The sequence below is a fragment of the Ixodes scapularis genome, unplaced genomic scaffold (genome assembly GCF_016920785.2).
Source record: "Ixodes scapularis isolate PalLabHiFi unplaced genomic scaffold, ASM1692078v2 PGA_scaffold8__174_contigs__length_109621045, whole genome shotgun sequence".
NCBI lineage: Eukaryota > Metazoa > Arthropoda > Arachnida > Ixodida > Ixodidae > Ixodes > Ixodes scapularis.
Genome location: NW_024609883.1, coordinates 39381526 through 39403108, shown reverse-complemented (window position 1 = coordinate 39403108; position 21583 = coordinate 39381526). Strand labels below are relative to the sequence as shown.

Below are 21583 nucleotides of genomic sequence, written 5' to 3'. Positions count from 1 at the left end.
ATGCCGGAAGCGGGTGGGTTTTCGAATTTTAGGGTGTCACGCCTTCACTCTGAGCGAGATCGAGAAACCCGACCGCGGGAAGGCGCAGGCGCGGTTAAGGTGCTGCGGGCCGAGGTCCGAGCGGGAACAGCCTCACTAAACGCGGACGCTGTCGTTGCTTTCGGTGCCAACCACTGGCATCCCGTGTGGCTTCCCGCGCCCCGTCTAGATGCCGAACTTTCTCAGTAGTTAGCACTTGTTAGCTTTGCGAGCTGTGTATGGTATGCGATGGACAGAAAGGGGAAAGGCGGGGGGAGGGGGGGTATTTACACTCTGCTAAGGGGTGCAACACCGCGAAGGAGTGCAGTAGAGTTACACATCAGCGGTTGACGACCGACAAATGACTGCGATGGGAGTGGGCATGACCAGTGCGACGCGAACACCGGCTCTCAGCATTCGCGTAAACAGTTCGCACCGGGTTAGCGAACAAAACTCGAGGAGGCATTTGGGTCGACATGTCGTTGAATCGCGAAAGCAAGCTCAGAAAAAACATATGCTAATATAAAAAGATTAAACAGACTGAATGGGTAAAGTATGTCTTAAAATAAATTCACAATGAATATTTTTTTAAAGCCATATTTACCCCGTGAAACGAATTTGTAGTTAGCGTCCGCGGAAGCCGCCACTAATCACGTGGTACACCTGTGCGCAGTCGCAAGTTACGCTGGCGCCGTTCAGCCTGCCCCTGAAGTTCCCAGAACCAGAACCCCCATGCCGCCGCCGCAAGCTTCGCACGCTGAGCGTGGCGCGCCGCCGGCTGAACGCGTTTTCCGCGCCGCCACCGGAATCGAACACTTCGTCGCGCCGGCGCTGTCAAATTTCAACAGGCACTCGGGGCCATCACATGGTGCTTGCGCTATTTCGCGAGCTTCGAATGGGCTTTAACGATTTCTTGTCAATATTGATTTTTTTTTTTGGTATTTAAAACAAAAATTATTAAGTAACTTTTGAAGCCCACAGGAACCTCCCGAAAGAGCCCAAGCACCACGCGACTTTAGTGGCCAGTCACGTGACTCTATAGCCACTTTTCAACGGGCCCCCGTGTGTGCACACTACAAATTAGTTTCGCGCTGTAAATATCGCCCTAAATTATTATGTTTTCGTTGTAAATTTGCTTTATGACATCCTTCTTTTCATCCAGGTGTTTAATTTGTTTTCCTTGACATATGTCTTTTAACGGGTGGGGTGCAACGTATGGAGGCGATGAGAGCGAATGAAATGCGAACGGCGAATCGTTTAAAATGTCGGCTTCAACTTGAAACATTTGCTGGTCGTTGCTTAACACGAGAAAGCTTAACGAAGCTTATTCCATTGTTTTCCATGGATGATTACGACGGCTTGTCACGCTGGGCGAGGCAGGCTCAAGCTTCCCTTATGTGCTGATGTTTATACAACATCTGACGTCAAGGCAAGATGGCGGACTAGTAAAGTTAATACTGATATTGTGGTAAGTATAGCCCTATTTATAACACCAAACGAGGCCCACAAATTACGAAATGTATCTGTAATATTTTACAAAGGATATTTTTGAGAATATCAACCGGAATATTGAATCGATAATTTTTTCTAAGCCAGATAGAAACCAAATAAAGATTAAGGTGGGAAGAGCAAAATAAACAGCGAACAAAATCCCACTTGCAACTAGGATTTTCCTATGCTTTGACATACCATTCTCGTAAATGTTTTTTTTTTATTTTTATTTTTTCAAACGGTACATTGTAACATAGGTTCAAAAAGACAAAACCGGACCTGTACACGTTACCCCTTAAAGTAAATAAATACCGAGACTTCTTATTCGGTCAAAAACTAACTAAATACTCTGCATGTTATGGAATCTCAAAAGGAACACGTTACTTTACCTCAAAAGTAGCGAGTCACCTTTTTCGTTACTTTGACGAGGAAATACACAACTTATTTTGTTTTATAGTTTATTGTTTTATATTCAGTAGTCGTTGCACTTAAATACTTACCTCTTAAAGCTTTCATCCGTTAAGTTTCCCGCTTCGTTCACAATAGATCTCCGGCGACGCTGAAGTGTGTAGCGGCCAGCCTTAGTTCCTAAGGTTAGCTTACCTTAGCACAGCGCTACGTTCAGGGCCGAACTCGGCGCTAACTTTTTTAGAGGAGACCTCGAACTTGAGAACACAGGTCTTCTCCATGCGGTGGCGAAAACCGTTCCGGTAGTGCTGGAAACCGACCGCGTGATACAGGCAATTGAGCCAGTGCCCAGACTTTTGCTGTATGAGAGCGAAGCGTGTTAGCATTTGAGTCAATAAACACGTCGAAAACGGACTCACTGTTTTGGTGTTGTCTCTCGAGTCTCGACCACCGGTGCCCCATAAGGCAGTCAATGGACGGACCCAGCTGTAGCTGCGCAAAGATCGGACTACGGAGTGGGCCTTTACCTGAGTGAGTACCAGGGGTACAGACGAGAAATCCCACATCTGTTAGTACATGATAAAAACTTTGATTTCGGAAAGTATAAAGAATATTAAAGATTGGTTTTTCTATGATTTTCAAAATAATTCATATTTCGTTAAATGCCCCTGTGTGAGCAATTCTTCTAAATTTCTCCCGCCATGGGCTGCTGACGTTTAGCAGGCCACACACGGGCGCCTGGCGAGGGCTCCCAGCTTGCCCAGCATGCAGAAGATCCGGCCGAATTCCTGGTGACGAAGGGTGTCCAGCACTCCCGTGATGGAGCTCCATTGGTTCGCGCCGGTGTTAGCCGGGCGGCGATCCTCGCGAAAGCGGGCCTTGATGTCTTCCAGCTTGCGGTCGAGCTTGTAAACGAGCAGCGGGAGCACCCTGTCGATCGAAGATACGGTTTGTTCCACTGGTCTGGCTGACTCTCTAACGATAGAGAACACTTGTCATACGCCCAGTTGGCTTCCTGTTCCATGTAGGCCACGAAATAAACTTTCTTCGATCAAAAAGAAATTGGCACAATATTTGTGGCATGAGACTCATTTTAATTTAAGAGGGATTCTGAAACGCGCTTCTATTTCGTAGCGCATTTCCAAAATAGAAGCGGTGGTGAATAGTTATAGGAGCACTAGTACGCAAAGCGAGTCTGGAGCGACATAAATAATGTGCAAAAACTTTTGTGTAACTGTTCGAACCCCAAATGCGTTTTATGAGTCTTGTTTTTATCAGAGAAGAGTTATGTACAAGCGTCGTGACGCAGCGTCACGATTGAACGAGCCACACGCCGGGATTCGTTATCCCCAGTTATCCGGTTAAATTTAGCGCAGAAATTAACGTGACTTGACGTCACATGACCGAAACGCCAATTCAGTTTCCCCGCTAAATTTAGCGAAGGACATTTGTCGTCACGTGACATAGAGGAAAGAGAGTGTTTGCAGACTGTCTTTCCCAGTCGATATTTCGCTACAGCGTCACGTATATGTTTAATACCGAAACTGGTCCGGGGAAGAAGAAATCTAGACTCTAGAGGAAGAGATATTTCACGGAAGATCACGTGGCCAAACCCTACTGCGTTTTTTTGTTGTTTTTTTTTTCCTTTGTTTGTTTGGTTGTATGAAGCAAAGGAAAACCGCGCTCCTCGCAAGAACAACGCAGGTGCCAGACACTCCGTGCTTGACGGTTGCGTGTGTTTCAAGCTCTTACCAATTTTTGTTTGTAAGACAAACAATGTCCTTAGCCAGGACAAGGGGCGACGACTCGGCAAAGTCTTCCTGCGAATGATTCTGGTGGTCGGGCGTGTAGTACATCTACAGACGCTTTATGATACCACGTTCTACAGTCTTAACTCAATCTAATAGCTCTAAGCATACTAAAATAAACCGAAATCACATGTATCTGAGGCCGCGTTTCGTATTAAAAAAGTGATCAAAGATCCTGACAGCGTTGGCGCAGAACTACAGATGGTGAGCCATCGCGCTATTTACACACAAGCTCGTGTTCGCACAAAGCACGTGGCCAGATCAGCGAAAGCGTCTGCGCATGCGCCGTGCGCCGACAGTGGCGCCACCGCACCTGCCTGACGTCATAGCCGCTCTCAGCTACAGACGTTGATGAGAGACTTTCCTCCAGCTCAGGAATGGCAGAAGGCCAGAGTTCCGTAAAGCGGAGTCCTATGACACCCTGACGGAACATTGGAGGCGGAAATGACCATGATGGCACATATAATCATTGTGTTGTGTGTATGTTTATACAGCCGGAAGTCAGTCATCCCCAATGGGCGTCTGGTGTCTCAGCTGCTGATGAGAAAGTTAGCTAGTGCTGTATAACTGCCAGCCTGGATATTCAGCGTGTGCCACGCAGTAGTGACGCACGCCGGTACGATGCTCATCAAGATCGAAACGGGCTAAGGTGGCGATTGAACCCAGGATACCTGGGTTCAAAGGGGGGCAGGTGAAGGGGGAAGGGGGTTTCAGCCGTTCCCCCCTTCTTTCTTTTTTCGAAATCCAGCCCGTTTATTATTTGCATGCATTCACTCCGGGCTGCGGTGCGCTAACACTCTCGGCCACCGATCCCTCCATGTCATCCTTTGGCCAAAAAGAGCGTAATAAAAGTATACTCGACATACTTCTAGTATAATGTAAGGCAGGGAGTGTAATAGAATAATAAAAAAGTATAGTAGTAGGATATGGCTAGCGGGAGTAGTTCCATGATCCAAGTATAATTTCTAAGCATGTTTAGATCATATATAACTACTAGCCTACTCCAAGTACGCTCTAAGCAACCGCTGACACTTCAAGTATAACTTAGGCGCGCCATTAGTATTGGTTAGGATTGTACAAGTAGCGCACTCCGGGTAAACAAGTTAAGTTCCGCACAAGGCTGGCATTCGACTAATTTTGACTAAGTCCTGGCATATTTTTAGCGTAGCAAACGGGTTTAAGTGGAACGCTTGTTTTTTATTTTTTTTATTTATAATTATTTTTTTTGTTAGATGAAGCACGTGCATTTAAAGCAGGCTGATCACCTGTTCCGCCTATATTTGTTCCAGTTACCAAAAACTTCTTCCACTTAAACTCTTCACAATATTGTGTTTTTTTTAAAAAATTAATTTGCGACTTTGTTCGACTTATGTGGTGAGCTCTGGAAGACACACAAGAAAAGAAGGAAGCGTTCGTTTATTAAAATTTACAACTTTCTTAAAGACTTGAACTCATGCACGAGTCTCTCCTCTGTCTAAAGCAGTATAATCTTGAGCTTACCACTTTAAGCGCAAAAGTTTTCAATTGAAAATTGCATACGTTTATGTCGCCCGCTACACGTGCGCAAATCGTCGTCATAACATATATATATATATATATATATATATATATATATATATATATATATATATATATATATATATATATATATATATATATATATATATATATATATATATATATATTTAAACTGATGTAGCAGACTTTCAAACTGTACATATTGTAACTGAACCGACCAGATTGGTAATCAAACTGCTGAAATCGAGACAATGAGTGGGCACGGGAGCAGCGCGACGGCCGCAATGGCTTACAAACCTTGTTTCTTCGTACCTCAGGTCCTACTACCACTCCTGGCTTACTGCGCGTCCCGGTATAATGGTTTCGCCTTCGACTTCATCACCATGGATTCGCTGCCGCAAGTTCCAGTCGGCGATTTCCGCCGACATGATGACGTAAAGCAGGCCACCTGGATCTACGATTCGCCTCGCTTCATCAAAGAAAACCCATCGACATCGACGACGCCCGCAGCGCCAGATGTAAAAGGCTGGCAGTTCAGTGAATTCTCCAGTGGGCACGGGAGCAGCGCGACGGCCGCAATGGCTTACAAACCTTGTTTCTTCGTACCTCAGGTGGGTATCCACATTCCTTTGAACCCAAAAAACAAAAACAAACGTTTGCTATTGCTGTTCCCGAGCCCACGGGTGTTTCTTAGTGTGATATTGGAGTACTTGAAAAATTGTCTTCTTTTATTGATGTCGGGTGACGTAGACCCCAATCCCGGCCCTTTCACACGAACCACGTCGTCACAGTCCACCAAAGGAAAAACTAGCCAGCCCATGGTTAGTATGACAAAAGATAATACTGAGGGAGCGGTTGCACTGACCCAGGCAGATCAAAACATAGAAATTTTGCGCATGTTGCGCGATCTTCAAAAGCAATCAGCTGAAATAGCAACAGGTAATCAGGAATTAAAACAAAGCATCACTGAAATTAGAAACGGTCAACAAAACATTGAATCTACGCTTACAAATATAGGCGGTAGATTAACAGCTGTCGAAGAGAAGCTAGAGGTGCTAGATAGTGTTGAAGTTGATTTGCGGAATACTTCCAACACGGTAGAAGGTCTTCAAAGACAAAACCAATTATTGCAGACTCGTATTAACGAACTAGAGGACAGGTCACGGCGTGACAATTTGATTTTACACGGAATTCCAGATATTCAGGAAGCGTGGCCACAAACAGAAGAAAAGGTATCAAACTTGTTGTCCAACTGGCTTGGTATTCAGCTAGCCTCGATTGATATCGAACGCGCTCACCGTTTAGGAAAATTTTCCGGCTCAAGGTGCCGCCCCGTAATAATAAAATTTTCTAGTTTTAAAACTAAAGAAAAGGTACTTCAGGCCAAAGCTAAACTGAAAGAACACGACGTGAGTGTAACTGAGGATTTTTCACCCGCGACGAGCGAAGTACAGAGGAAGCTGACCGAATTCGCCAAAACGATGCCTAACAGTCCCTCCTTCCAGCTGAAATACAACAAACCGTTCGTTAATGGAAAATTATACACGTACGACCCTGTCTCCGATAAAATTTGTGAGTCAAGAATTCCGATTTCACAATCAGCTACTACCGATACACCAACAACTGTGCCCTCGGGACAACACGCTGCGTCATCCAGGCAACGTGATACGTCAGACACGTAGGGGTTACCGAGGGGCTGTGGTTATCGTGCATCCTTATCACAAGTCTCTATTTTATTTACTGATATCAGAAGCGTTGTCAGAAACCGCACCGAAATTTCTTCTGCTATTGATTCTTGCTCTGCCGATATTGTCGTGTTAACAGAGACATGGCTTAACAGTAACATTCGTGAAAATGAAATATTCGATTTGTCCAATCAATTTCATTTCTACAGACGAGATAGGGAACGAGGCAAGGTGGTGGTGTACTAATAGCGATTAAAAAGGAATTTGAGTCATTCGCACTTCATATTGTGTCATTCTTAGAGATTATATGGGTGTCTGTAAAACTAGCTCATTGTAGAATGGTTGTCGGGGTTTGCTATCGCCCCCCGAATGATTCCTCTACCTTTGTTACTGAGCTCTATGATGCCATAAACATCGTTATCACACGGTACCCAACATCCCCTGTATTCTTGCTGGGTGATTTTAATTATCCAGGAATCAAATGGTCAACGTCCCCCCCTTCACTAAATTCGTCCTCGTCTGTTTGCCAGGAATTCATCGAGTTATGTTCATACTTTCACTTTACACTGATTATTTCCGAACCAACCAGAGTTACACCGACGAGTGCGAACCTGTTAGATTTGGTATTAACTACTTGTCCCGAGTTATGCTCAGAAGTAACATACATGCCGAAAATAAGTGATCACTCTCTACTAAATTTTTCTGTGACTATTCCTGTAAAAAAGTTTTCTAATAGAACTAAAGTGATACGTAATTATCCTAATGCTGACTTTAACCAAATCAATGATGAACTGTTTTTATTTCTACAAGCGTTTCTAAACGGGTTCGAAGCACGCTCAGTTGAATATAATTGGAAGCTTCTAAAAACGAAGATGACAGAGCTTGCTATCCGTTTTATTCCAGTTCGTGTAATCTGTTATAATCCGCAAGCACCATGGTATAATTCATTTATCAGGCGCCTTTCCAATCGAAAAAAACGCATGTATAGAAGTGCAAAAACGTCTAGTGACCAACATCGATGGTCTCTATATCGTACCTGGCTGATGAATATAATTCTGCAGTCAAATCGGCGAAGGAAAATTTTCTAACCAACACATTACCAAATATGTTGCTGAACAATCCAAGAAAATTTTGGAATGTATTGAACCCGGCTGATAGTTCGCGAATTGTACTAACGAATTTGGACGGTGAACCAATTGATGACAAACAGTATTCAGATACGCTTAACAACGTGTTTTCCAGCGCTTTTTCGTGTGTTTTTTGTGACGTTTTGCCTTCATTTAGTAACCCTGTGTATTTACCCATGTATCCTGTGCAGATTGAGACTGATGGTGTTGCCAAAATTATTGACTCTCTCAAACCTTTCTCCTGCTCTGGTGTTGACTGTATTACTCCCATGTTCCTAAAAAACACGAAAGCCTATACCTCTGTCGCCCTCGCTAAAATTTTTCACCAATCCCTCAATTCTGGTGAGCTCCCGCAGGACCGGAAAATAGGGAGGGTGGTTCCCGTGCACAAATCTGGCGACAAGCACTCACCCTACAACTACAGACCCATATCAATCACTAGCGTTCCTTGCAAAATTCTAGAACACATACTTTTCTCCCATATCGCGAACTATCTGGAATCAAACTCTTTTTTTCACCGCGCACAGCACGGCTTTCGCAAATCTTTTTCGTGCGAGACACAACTGGCTTTATTCACCCATAAGTTGCAATCTATACTCGATAACCGATCATCCGCCGACTGTATATATCTGGATTTCGTGAAAGCATTTGATAAGGTATCTCACCAGCTCCTGCTGCTAAAACTAAAAAAAAACAGGTATTGATATTAACATACTAAAATGGCTTGAATGCTTTCTCACACATCGTCAGCAATTTGTAACCGCAAATGAAGTCAGCTCTCTCCTTCACCCTGTAATATCTGGCGTACCCCAAGGTACCGTACTTGGGCCATTACTTTTCCTTGTCTATATTAACAATCTACCAAACTGTGTATCATCTTCGATTTATCTATTCGCAGATGATTGTGTTCTTTACCGGGAAATAACCTCTATCAATGACGTGCATGCACTTCAATCTGATATTGACGCTATCACTTCTTGGTGCAAAACGTGGCATATGACACTGAATGTTAACAAGTGCAAATTCATGCGAATCTCTCGTTGTTCCGCTAACTTACCTTCATATCACCTTGATAGTAGTCTACTCGAAATTGTCGAATCATACAAGTATTTAGGCGTCCATATTACTTCTAATCTTAGCTGGCAAATTCACATCGACTCCATTACTAACAAGGCTAACCGTATGCTTGGGTACCTAAAACGCAACTTTTACTCGGCCCCTACTTCTATTAAATTACTGTTCTACAAAACAATTGTGCGCTCACAACTAGAATATGCTTCAGCGATATGGGATCCTGGCATCGGAACTCTCGTTAATCAGTTGGAAATGATTCAAAATAACTCGGTTCGATTTATATATTCTAAGTACCAACGAGCTGCTAGCGTATCCTCCGTGAAATCTAACCTAGGTCTTTCTTCCCTAGCGTCACGACGCAAAAACGCACGACTTTGTTTGTTCCATAAAATTTTCCACCACACCACTTTACGCGGTGAACTGTTAACATCACCTTCATACATGTCGTCACGGATGGATCACCCACATAAAGTAGGAGTCATTTCATGCAACACTAATTCCTTTTTTTATTCCTTCATCCCACGTACGTCTAGTGACTGGAACCACCTTCCCTCTCTGATAGCCACTATTACTAATTATGATTTGTTTCAATCTGCCTTAAAAATATATCTGATTGATTATTTAACTGTATTAGTAGAAGACGTTGTGTTTGCCGGTTTCAGGCTAGTGGACTATATAGTATCAAAGTGTATTAATAATTTGTAACCATTGTTTTTTTTATTTTCTTTCGTGTATGCTTTCCCAATTATTATTCCATTTCACTTATTGTATTTGCTGTACCACTCCCCTCTATAATGCTTCATGCCTTGAGGGTATTTATAAATAAATAAATAAATCAAGGGGTCGAACTTCTCGAGGTACGTTCGAAGCGCGATATTTAGAAGAGCGACGGATCTTCGCCCTATTTGCGAAAGTGGCCGATTGGTGTCTGTCTCAAATGACGACCGGCAAAAATAAATCTCAATCAAAGAATCAAACAATCAATCAACCAATCAATCAATCAACTAGTGTTCACTGCAGAGTTAAGGAAAAAACACTGGACTTCGCGCTGGTATATTTCAATAATATTAATAATAATTCAATCATTTAGTGTTTGTTACAGTGTTCAGGGACACCCAATTGGTCTGCTTTCTGGCGTACTCGAATAAAACGCAAAAAGAGATATGCTTGCGCGCGAGCTGACACACATACACACGCGTGCTCACGCGCAAACGCACGCACGCACAAGCACAGACGCACGCATAAACAAGCACGCGGACGCATCCACACGCGAACACGAACCCGGACCGGCATGCGTGCATACCGGGGTTGGGCAGTATCGCGATACAAATGTATCGCGATAGTATTTCAGAAATACATTTTGTATCTGTATTTCTGTATCGCGATACAATTTTTTCACCAGTATCTGTATTCCTGTATCGAAATACATTTTGAATGTTCCTTTGTATCGCGATACAATCACGATGAAGTGTATTTCGTGACATTTCTTGAGAAATACTCCCCCCCCCCCCTTCCCCCGAAAAAAAAAAAAAATTTCGAACGCATTTTTTTTTTTTTTTATTTCTAAGGGCACCAGAGTCAAGGAGATGCTGGGGTATTGTTACTGTGCTGTCCAAGGTTCCTTTTGATTCAGCAAACTATTTTTCTATTAGTCCTCTTCTCTCTTCTGAGAAGTGTTGCGTAGTCGGAAACTCGAACCAGGTGGCGTGCCAAGAGTGGAGTCAGAGCATATTCTGCCGCAGGTCCTTAGGTAGGGATTTCTTGAGTCGTTGTTTCCTGGCATCCAATGCCCGCTGCTAACCGTCTCTCTCGCCTTAGCCTACAGAGTACACCCTGCCGGCAAAGCTGAGTCACATTCCGTTGCAGCACGAGCCAGGCGGTGGTTGACTTGAAATAGTAGGAAGATTCATGCTGTGAAGTTCAACACATATCTGAATGCATCTGCGGCTGCGCCCGTAATATTGCACGGCTCAAGGGTACGTCATCAGCCGACGTGAACGTGACCCGCTGCTCTGGTGATCCGAAACCTAGAAGGAGACCAGAAGTGGCATCGCTGTGCCATCCCAGACTACGTGCTCCCTCCACTAGTCTCGAGACCGCCGTTTCTTGGACAGCTCGCACCTGTGCCGGCAATATCAGCTCGTAATCCACGAGGTCTCTGTTTGGATAATGCTAGGCAAAACTTGAGGACTGCAATCCGTGCGTCGGTGGCGGAGGGTCGGTAGTAAGGACCTTCAGAACAGGGATGCTACCGTATCGTTTTTTCAACTGTAAAACAAAAGATAAGACATGTATTCCAAGATTCTCCAGGTGGTCCACTACTCTCAAAAATTCCGAATGACACTGCATGCACGATCTTCAGCTAGGTAGCCTACAACGAAAGTGCGCACTGTCCTTTCATACAGCAGCGTGGTAAAGTTTCATGTTCAAGGCCACACCTACAGATATAGAATTCTAGTTCATTCCGCCGTGACATAATGTGATCAATATTGACAGGATTCCCTCGTCAGACAGACAGGATGTCATGTAAGGAACCGCGGTCAGCAATTTTTGGAACGTTTGTTTGGGCCCATTGAAGACTCCTTGTCGTCCGAAACCACTACCTTCAAGGGAAAGTGCCAAGCCTACAGGAACGTAATTTCGGGATCGAAAACATCCACTTCAAAATTCAAGCTTCATCTCATTTGGCGTCTCAAAAGATTTGGAAAATGTATTGCAGTATCAGTATTTCTGTATTTGTATTTCTGCCCTCCCTAAAATGTATTACTGTAATTGTATTTCTGCCCTCCCTAAAATGTATTACTGTATTTGTATTTCCAAATACTTTTTGCCTCTTTTTAAAATGTATTTCCGATACGTATCGCGATACATTTTTGCCCATGTATCATAGTATCAGTATTTTAGCTACTATTTCAATGTATCCCAGTATTTGTATTTCCAAATACATTTTTGAGTATTTCTGCCCAACCCTGATACACACGCAAGGAAGCGAATACGACGAACGAAACGTAGCTTGAAATAGTTTCTGTTTCGGTTTTTACATTTTTTACATTGAAAAGAAAACCTCAAGTTTAGATAAAACCTAAGATAAACTATATTTTTGTTCATTTTTTACAACATTATAGTGGCATTATTATTAGTAATATATTAATTTGCTTAGTTTCGTTTTCAAAGCAAACAAAAAAGAGCCTTTTGAACACTGCGGAAGACCATCGCCATTGTAACCAGCGTCCGTTTGGCGTTGCCACTCACGCGTTGGGGTTCCGCAGGCTTCTAGAATAGCTTCCTTTTTACGTTTTAGCCGTTTTAACAGATATTTTAGATATCTTCCTAACGAATACCGTGTTCAAGAATAGCGAGCGATGGCTGAGAGCTGAGAGACGCTGCGTCTTACCAACATAAGTTTCAGACAGTCTATGATCGGCTACTGGGGGGCTGTGTTGCGCTTTTCGCACTGCCAGGAGACTAGGGAGAAGGAAGTGACGTCAACAACGCAGCAAATGCAGATTGGATGTTGATCTTGTTTTCTTCTGTCAACATCCAATCTGCGTTTGCTCTAGTCGTTGACGTCACTTCCTTCTTCCCAATCTCCTGGGAGTGCAAAAAGCGCAACATAGCAACCCTGCTCCGAGCACCGGTGAGCAGTGTTATTTTGTTTCTACGAAGTGCGCCGCTGTTTCAAACTTTGTCGTGCACCATGTGCTTACTAAGCCATGCTTGATTCGAACAATGCTTCTGGCTGGTGTTATTTCGGTATTTGAAAAGAGCTTACCTTCTTCAAAACATATGGCTCGCTCCGCAGAATGAGAAAGATTCGCGTGCGGCGGAACCGAAAGACCTTTCTGGGCACCGTTCTACAACGTTCGTCCGACGATGCATTTGCGGAGCGTTCAAGTGCAGTCTGACGGCAGTTCAAGCGATCACAGGTTATGATAGTTCTGACGTATGGTCCCAACAGCCTCTAGCCACCGATTTGTTTCATAAAGCGGGAGCGAGAAAAACGTTACAAGCGCGAGCAGCATGATTTCTTGCCTGTGCTGATGCCTGTGCCGTAGACACGCGCGGTCTCTTCGCGTATGCCGAAGCGGCACGCTTTCGAAGTTTACGATTGTGTGATGTATATAATGTGAGTTTGGGTGTCACGTTTTTCTAGTGGCGGCGAAAGCCGCTATAAACAGCGGAGCAGTTAGAAAAAGCAAAAGCATGAAACAATGCGAAAATGACCTGAATATTCGATGGAGTTAAAATACTAGCAACGTACCACCTCACCGAGTTATTCCTTCTGTCAAAGAATAATAGCCAATAGTAATAAACAAATGTCAACTTTTAATTACTTACAAATTTGTAATTGATGCAGTACAGCCCTAACCACCTCTAGTGCTTTTATGATATCAGGTAATTTGTAAATGCATAGGATGGTTCATAGCAACCATTTATATCCGACCTATTATATTGAATCTTTTCTCTAAAAGCCCGAGAGCGAAATCCTATACGGCAAGAAATTGAGGGAGAGGAAGAGACGAGAGCACGCTGGTACCTCAGAACGCAGGGCTTTGATTGTGATGATTTGTTGGATTGAAGTTATATAAAAAATGTTCATCATAAATTAAGCCGCACCACTGAATGTACAATAGCGTGTAACGTTATCGTATGCTCTCAGCAAAGGAATATGTGTTCAAAAAAGGACCAATTATTGCGTTTCTCCACTGTTGGAGCTTCTTTCAGGTACACGCAAAACGTTTGTTCTCTACATCAAGAAGAGTGGAATTGACATTTCCCGCAGGGTTGGCAGGCCTGGCTCAGTTTGGCTGGCAACTTGAGTCCTATGGGAACCTGGGGAATTGCACCACAAGAGTGAGAGTGACGCCAACCCTGCACTTCCTGAACGATGGCACCATAAGGAAGGGGGCAGCATCCCTCAAGATGGGGGATGCTGCCCCTAAAGTGAATGCAATGGCAGGTGGGTCGTTACATTGAACCCCTATACAAATGATACCAAACATAAAATCATTAAAAATAATTAATATTAAAAACAAAGAATGGGAACCGCACAGTCAAGATGGAGGAGATGAACACAGCGCTGTGTTGTGTTTGTATCCCCTGTTCCCATGTTCTTCACAATTTATTCTTAATAATTAACTGTCTACCAACTCGTCCACTCGTCAGCACTAGCCAACAAAAGTATGCAACAATTTTTTTCCTCTGCATTAATACTGTACTTACAGTTGAATCCTACAGTAATGAACAAACAAAAAAAAAAAAAACGGGTGGGAGCTAGGCCCGTAGCCAGGATTTTGATTGGGCAGCGCCTATGACAAGATGTTATACAAGGGGGCTGGGGGAGAGGAGGCACCAACAAAATGGAAGACTTTGGGGAGAGGGGGGGGGGCTGGTTTTTATGGCCCTTCACTCTGGATGCGTGCCTTGTGCAAACTAGCAAGTGCAGGCTAGACAAGATCAAATTATTCAAAACGGGTTCTTTGAAGGATGAAGAAAACGCAGAGAAGTGTCACACACAGCGGAGTTCCAATGAACCAAAAATTAATGGGAGACCCAAAAGAGGAAACAAGGGAAGACACGGAGACACGCTTTGCAATTTATGTTCTGCTTACCATCACTGTATAAAGGGAATTTCTTTCTGGACCGTACAGCGTTATACGGTTCACAACGCCTAACATAACCAAGGACAGTAAACGCAAAGGAGCAACATACTAACGTGTGTGTAGATGTGATTAAACAAACAACAGGGAATCCCTTGGGCTTTCAACCTAGGAAGTAAATATTATCATGCACAACATCGCTTTCAAAGACAGACAAGCATCACACTTGTTTCTAAAATAAATATAGGCCAAGAAACTGCGTCCACCCGATGGCAAAACACAGGGAAGGCATTCAAGAGATTGCTAGGTTTCATCATTGTAATTGATTCTTTCAGCATAAAATTGTGGTCATTCTCTGTAGTCAAAACCATCTCAGTAGTGTTTTATAAGGGCACAACATTTTTATAATAGGTTATGTGTTTTGACACCGCTAAAGGCAGATGCTTATTTGTCTGCAACCTTTATGCTAAGTTCAACCAATCGTAAATGCAGGGTTTTGTCATAAACGCTTAATAAAAACAAGAGTCTGCATCTATAAGTGTGAAAAGTTATATTGAAGGAGTGTGTGCCTTTATTATAGTTCTCTCCTGAAAGAGCTTTGAACGAAGGAAATGACCACACGTTTAAGCTGAAATAATCAATAACAATAATAAACCGTGGAAATGTGTTGAATAAGACTGCTATGTTTTGGCTCTTAGCGTAAGAAGTTACTTTATAACTTTTCTAAAGAAACAGGTTTGGTGTATGTCTGTTCTTTTTAAGATTGAGTTTTTGTGTGGTGATTTTTATTCCGTAGGTTTTAAGCTGAAGGCCTGTTTTTGTGTTTAAAATCTGTATTTTTATCATATTTGCATAAAGATTAGTGTGTTTCCTCTTTTTATCCTCTGCCCTTGGGCATGTTGGGGGTCGTCTCCAATCGTGGATAATGAAAGCTGAAATAACTGCGTAATGACCTAAATAAACTGGTGGTTGTACCTCGATGCGAGAATCGAAAGCAGCAGTGACAGAATGTATGAGGACGAGTGTGCCATGGCCCAGCTTCGCGACCCAGCTTGTTTCTTCGTGTTTAGCAGCACCTCAATGTCGCTCACCTTCAAATGTTTCTACCAACTACCCATGTTGTCGTTGCCTCAATTATATCGTTTTGTGTTCTTTATCCTCGTCAAATAATATTGCCAGATGGCTCAACAGTCTCACATAATGGTAGCTATAAACAAGCCCAGAAACAGCACGTGTGCAGCTGATGGTGCGTAGCAACGTTCAGTTTGCCCGCAGATCAGTCTGCTTCACGTATCTTTTTCTGTGGGGAGGGATGTCTCGCAACATAAAATGTCGTGTTCTGTACCCTGCGGCGGTGCTGAGGAGGGAGTTGTGCTGGGTGCTGGAATACGGATTTGCTTTCTTGTGTGGCTTGTGCATTTTGCAGTGGAAGACACTTTAGTGGGATAATGGTAGTCAGCAGTCATATTCCAGCATGCCTGCTGCTCAGCATTTCTGTCAATTTTTTTTTTGTGCCACAGCTTTCTCGTCTGGTGAGAGCCCTGCAGCAGCCGGTTGTCACAGCACCCCCAGCGTACTAGGGAGGCGTATCAGAACTGGTATGTCAGATTTCAATACGTTTGGATCTTTTAGGTTTTTTAAAGGCCTTAGATGCCTTTTTGACGACTTGTGTATTTAAGAGTAACAGAGTGTGAATGTGCAGCCAGCAAAGGTAGCAGAAGTTTAAAGCTTTGGAATATACTCAATTACTCAATTTCTAAGTGAGAGATAAAAAAAGGAAATAAACTGTTCCTCTCGACCTGCACCACCTGACGGTATAACAGGTTTGATCCAATATAATATAAAAAATGAGGGCCGTAATTGACCAAACGTTTCTTTAGTCCTTAAAGCCAATTAAAAAGAAAAATAGGGAGACAGCTGAACATTGGCATTGGGACGAACTTGGAGAATCCTGCGAGCAATTATGAGTATTTGTGTTTCGTTTTTTTCCTTTGGTATTAAGTTATTAATTGTTGTTCCGCTTGGTCCTGCCTCTTGTCTTCTGTGTTCTTGACGACGAGGAAGTTGTCTTCTTTAAAATTTTCGTACTGGAATATATAAGAAAATGGATTGGAAACAATGTTAAAATTTTATTCTCTTTTAATGATTTTATTTTAAAATTAGTTATGTATTTCTACGTATCTTGGCGTTCTCATGTATGTTTTCATTTTATTTCTTATTTGTCTGTCGCCTTAATTATTTTTGAGGGGGGGGAGGAGGGAGCAGAGAGCATTGTAATGTTTCGTTGTTTTTGATTTTTTTTAATGATTATATTTTACAGCAAGAGATTATTATTATAGCTATACATACCCTAGTATTTACCTATTTACATTTTCCCCCGAAGGAGAAGGATCACACTTATATAACTTCATGTTTGCATCCTGTATTCTTATCATGTGTTGCTATTAATCTTTTTTTTTTGAGATTGGGAGGAATGAGGTTATGTCTTGAAACAGACACTAAATATTTAGTCGTTTTCGTCAGTATTACTTTTCTTTTCGTACGTTGTTTGTTGTTGGTGGTCGGTCTTGAGGGGTGCAATAAGAGATCAACCTCTTTTCTTTTTCACTGTCTGTCTTGGTTGTCCGTTCCTGGACACTGTTGCTCTGAGAGTAGATGACTTTTCGTTCCAGTTTTATTGTAGATACTCTCGTTACTCTTGCTGAGAAGCCCGGAACCTGTAACTGGTCTTAGGTCCTTGTAACCTGTTGTTTGGGGTCTTCTCTGTGGATGGCTGTTTGTCGAGGGTGGTTAGTGGAATCCCAGGGAAGGAAACTGGCTCACTCCCCCTGATCATGTTGTGGGCCTTCCAATTGCCATTGATTGTGGTGTTGGTTCAGGATGGAAAGCTAAGGAGAAGCTCCGAACCAGGAACTAGTCCACGGCTCTCCTAACCAAAGAAGTCTTCTCATAAAGATGGCGTTTTTTTGTTTTTTTTTTTCTTCTAAGAAGCTAAGGAAGCCCGGAGAATGGAACTGGTCCAAACCCCCCTATCCACCACTTTTGGGTCTTCCAAGGCCATCGACAGTGTGCATATTAGCAGTTCAGGGTTTAAAGATGACTTTTGGTTGTCTTTTTCTTTTATTCCGTTCTTGTTTGGGTTAAAAGTTAGTCTGTAAGGAATGTTTTTTACAGTAGTTTTTGTTTTTCCTTGAGATTGTTATCTTCCATTCTCAAGTTTGTTACAAATACATATAATCATATATACATATATATACATATACATGCACACATACATACCTACATATACATACACCCACGCGCACATATAAACACACATACTTATACATTCACATATGTATACATATACGCACATATATATATATATATATATATATATATATATATATATATATATATATATATATTTATTTATATAGTATGGAATGTTGTCTGAAATATGTTTAACTAACGCCTCCAGAGTATTTATATGAGTTTTAGAGTTCAGTAGCTTTTGACGAATATTCAAGTTTATGTGCGATATTGAAAGTTTTTGAATAAATGGTTTTGTTAGATGGCATGCAGTAAAGTAATGATCCATACTAGTACAAGTTTGTCCACAGGGACAAGTAGTGTGGTTGTGTATATTAAATCTATAGAAATAAAAAGGAAATCTGCCATGTGCAGTAATAATTTGTGTGATGTTACTAGAAGGAGGGAAGCTAATGGGTATATGATTGGTTGATGGTATCCATTTAAATAATTCTGTGTTTTTGCCATCGTTTTGCCAAGAGTGATCCCATCTCCTACGTGCTAATTCCATTATTGTATGTTTTATATTTTGTTTTGATTCTAGTAGGTGTATGTATTGGCCATGATAACGTGCCGAGTTTGCAAATTGGTCGGCTAGATCGTTCCCTAAAATATTAGTATGGCTTTTGACGTGAAAAAAAGCCATTGTATTAAATCTGTTGACTGATTGGATTATATGTTTTATTTCGTTAATTAAAGGAATTGCATTGTTTGGATTTGCCAATGCTTGTAGGACTGATAGGCTGTCGGTGTATAGGGTACAATGTAGTTCATCTCTTGTTGCAAGAATATAATCAAGGGCTTTTAATATGGCAATAGCCTCTGCATCGAATATTTTACTGTGTTTCGGTAAGCGATATTTTCCTATTTTTATAATTCTTCCATTGTTTTTGAGAATAACGAATGCTTCTCCCACCTGATCTAAGTACACTGAACCATCTGTATAGAGTGATATGACGTTGGTTATTTGAGATACAGTAATAGAATTGATTCTTTGGAATGATATATTGAATCTCTTTGTTGGATGAGTTTTCCAAAGATCTATAGGATACGATACCTCTGTGGGGGAGATACTAAAGCTATCGAATTGGGCGGGTATCTTAAGTTGGAAGACATTAAACATAAATGATTCTACGTCAAGAGTAATGTTGATTGGGGTGATATTACATAGTATGGGCAGGCTTATGTTAGAAACTGTGCGGAACGCTCTTGCTATTTTAAGTAATGGTAACCTTTGTATGGATTGCAGTTGTCTTAACATATGTGAATTTCCTGATGGTCTCCACCACGCGGGTGATCCATACACTATATATCTTTCTATGCTTCGTAAGTATATTTCCCGTAGTTGGCTTGATGTGATACCCCAATTTGTTGAGTATATTTTTGAGATGTTGGCTGTATGGATTTGAACTTTCTGTTTTATATATTGAAGGTGTGCTAAGAAGGTTAAATGTGTCATAAATGACTCCTAAAATTTTAAGTTGTTTCACTATTTCTAACTTATGTTCCTGAAATTTTATTATTGGGGGTCTTTTTTTATATAGTTCTCCTCTAGTTATTATTAGACATTTACATTTCGAGTAGTTCAAATATAGCTTACGTTCGGATGTCCACTGTCCTATTTCTTGCAGTATTTCGATAGTTCTTTCTTCTAATTCTCTTCTTGAGTTCCCTTCTATGACAACTACGATGTCATCTGCAAACGCTTGTAGATATATGTGATTCGGAAAGGTTCTTTCTAGTAATCCTGATGGTAACATGTTCCATAGTAAGGGGCTTAGTGGAGAGCCCTGGGGGCCTCCCATATTAATTGATTTGTTTATTTCTTGTTTTTCTGGAGTGATATATGTGACGGTTCTATCGTGGAAGAATGAATATAGCAGATTGTATAGATTACTTGGGCAAGAATGGTGCTTTAAATAGGCCAAAACTACCGGATAACATAATGTGTTAAATGCTCCTGTAAAGTCTAGAGATACCATAGCTACCGCTGTTGATTTATTTTTTAGTTTTTGTAGATGTGTAGTAAGTGTGAACAGAGCTTGTGTAGGTGATTTAAGATGTGTGAACCCGAATTGTCGTGGGTGTAATAGTTTTTTTGAGTTAAGGAAGAAATATAATCTGCTATAGAGTGCACGTTCTAAAACTTTTCCGAGTATGGAATTTAGGCAAACTGGGCGATAGGCGTTGGGTTTTGCTTTGTCGTTATCTTTTTTATTTAGCAGTAGTATTTTCCCTTTCTTCCACTCCTTTGGAAAATATTCAGATGTTAGACAGGAGTTTGGAATATACTGAGTAAACATTCTGAAATAACTGGTGTACACCCTTTTTGGATTTGAAGGTGAATACCGGGCCGTCGGCTGCTCCACATTATGAGCGCCATGATGTGGTGACCGCGGTGGCTTGTGTGTCTATCACACGCTTCGTTTAGGTTAAAGGCTTGGGTGAAACGGCAGTTCTCAGCTAAGCTGGTACTCCGTGCAGGATGGGGGAGGAGCCTTTCAGACGTTATCAGACGGAGGCTGGGGGGCACCCTGTGACTCAATAAACCTTTTTCAAATGTGATATGATTTCTTTCGGCTTGTCCAAACACCGGACACGTAGCCAGGGGTGTGGCCCGAAGGGTCCGGACCTCCTCTTACCCCTTTCGCCATCTATGGTGTTTTGTTATATGTGACCCACAGGCGTGCTTGGGGGACATGACAGATTGTCTGTTATCCCATTGGTGTGACTATGAAGCAGACATGTTACTTCTGTGGAAGAAGGCAAGGAAAAAAAACGTATTCACATATTCCTATTTCTCACATGCATAGTAAGCAATTTCGTCATCTGCAACATTGAATATATTTTAACTGCACCGCTATATTCTGAGAAAATGGCGTCAAAAATTTATTCAGTGCTCCTGTAATTGTTATTTTTTATAAGGTGTATAAGCCTCCGCACTGTTGTATTGCCGCAATGCTGAGAGCAAAGTTCTTCATGTCTTGCTCGAATCAGTGTCTCACCTGAGACTGGGTGAAAGAAAGCCTGTCAAGCCTGAAGTTTACGGGTGCCTAGGTCTAAACCGAGTCTTCCACTTCGCACCTGTGCTAGCCTCGGTTGTGCATTCTTTCATCCAGACTCAGCTGAGACGCCTATTTTAGCAAGCCGGCCATGATATCCCCCAAGAGAAATGAGTGTTCAAGGTTTGTATTTTTTGAGAACCCCTGGTCTAGAATTTACCTTTTGCACCTTGTCCTATGCAGCAACTGCATAAAGTATAAATTGATGTTGGAAGAATCATTGCCTATTGTTTTGTGCTCATTGTAGGTTTGTTACCTGATTGGCCTGAAAGGGGATACTGTTTGCCCTCCTCAATATGGAGGCCCACGTGGTCACTTTTGGGATGTCATTTTCGGGAACATCAGTGGAACAGTGACACGAGGATGTGTAAAGTAGAAGTTCTCTGGTTTATTTGAATTATATTATCAGAGAAGCTTTAAGAATGTTCTTTCTTTCCAGCTCACATCATGGGCAAGTTCAAGGGGGAAAATGTTATAACCGTGCGGTCCTTCCTTTGGCGA

The 21583-nt window shown here is 42.1% G+C and overlaps 1 pseudogene; it reads right to left on the bottom strand.

Annotated features, from left to right (window-relative positions):
- The window catches only part of LOC120842084, a 51389-nt pseudogene extending 31564 nt beyond the window's left edge, over positions 1-19825 (bottom strand).
- Positions 19826-21583: the final 1758 nt, after the last annotated feature.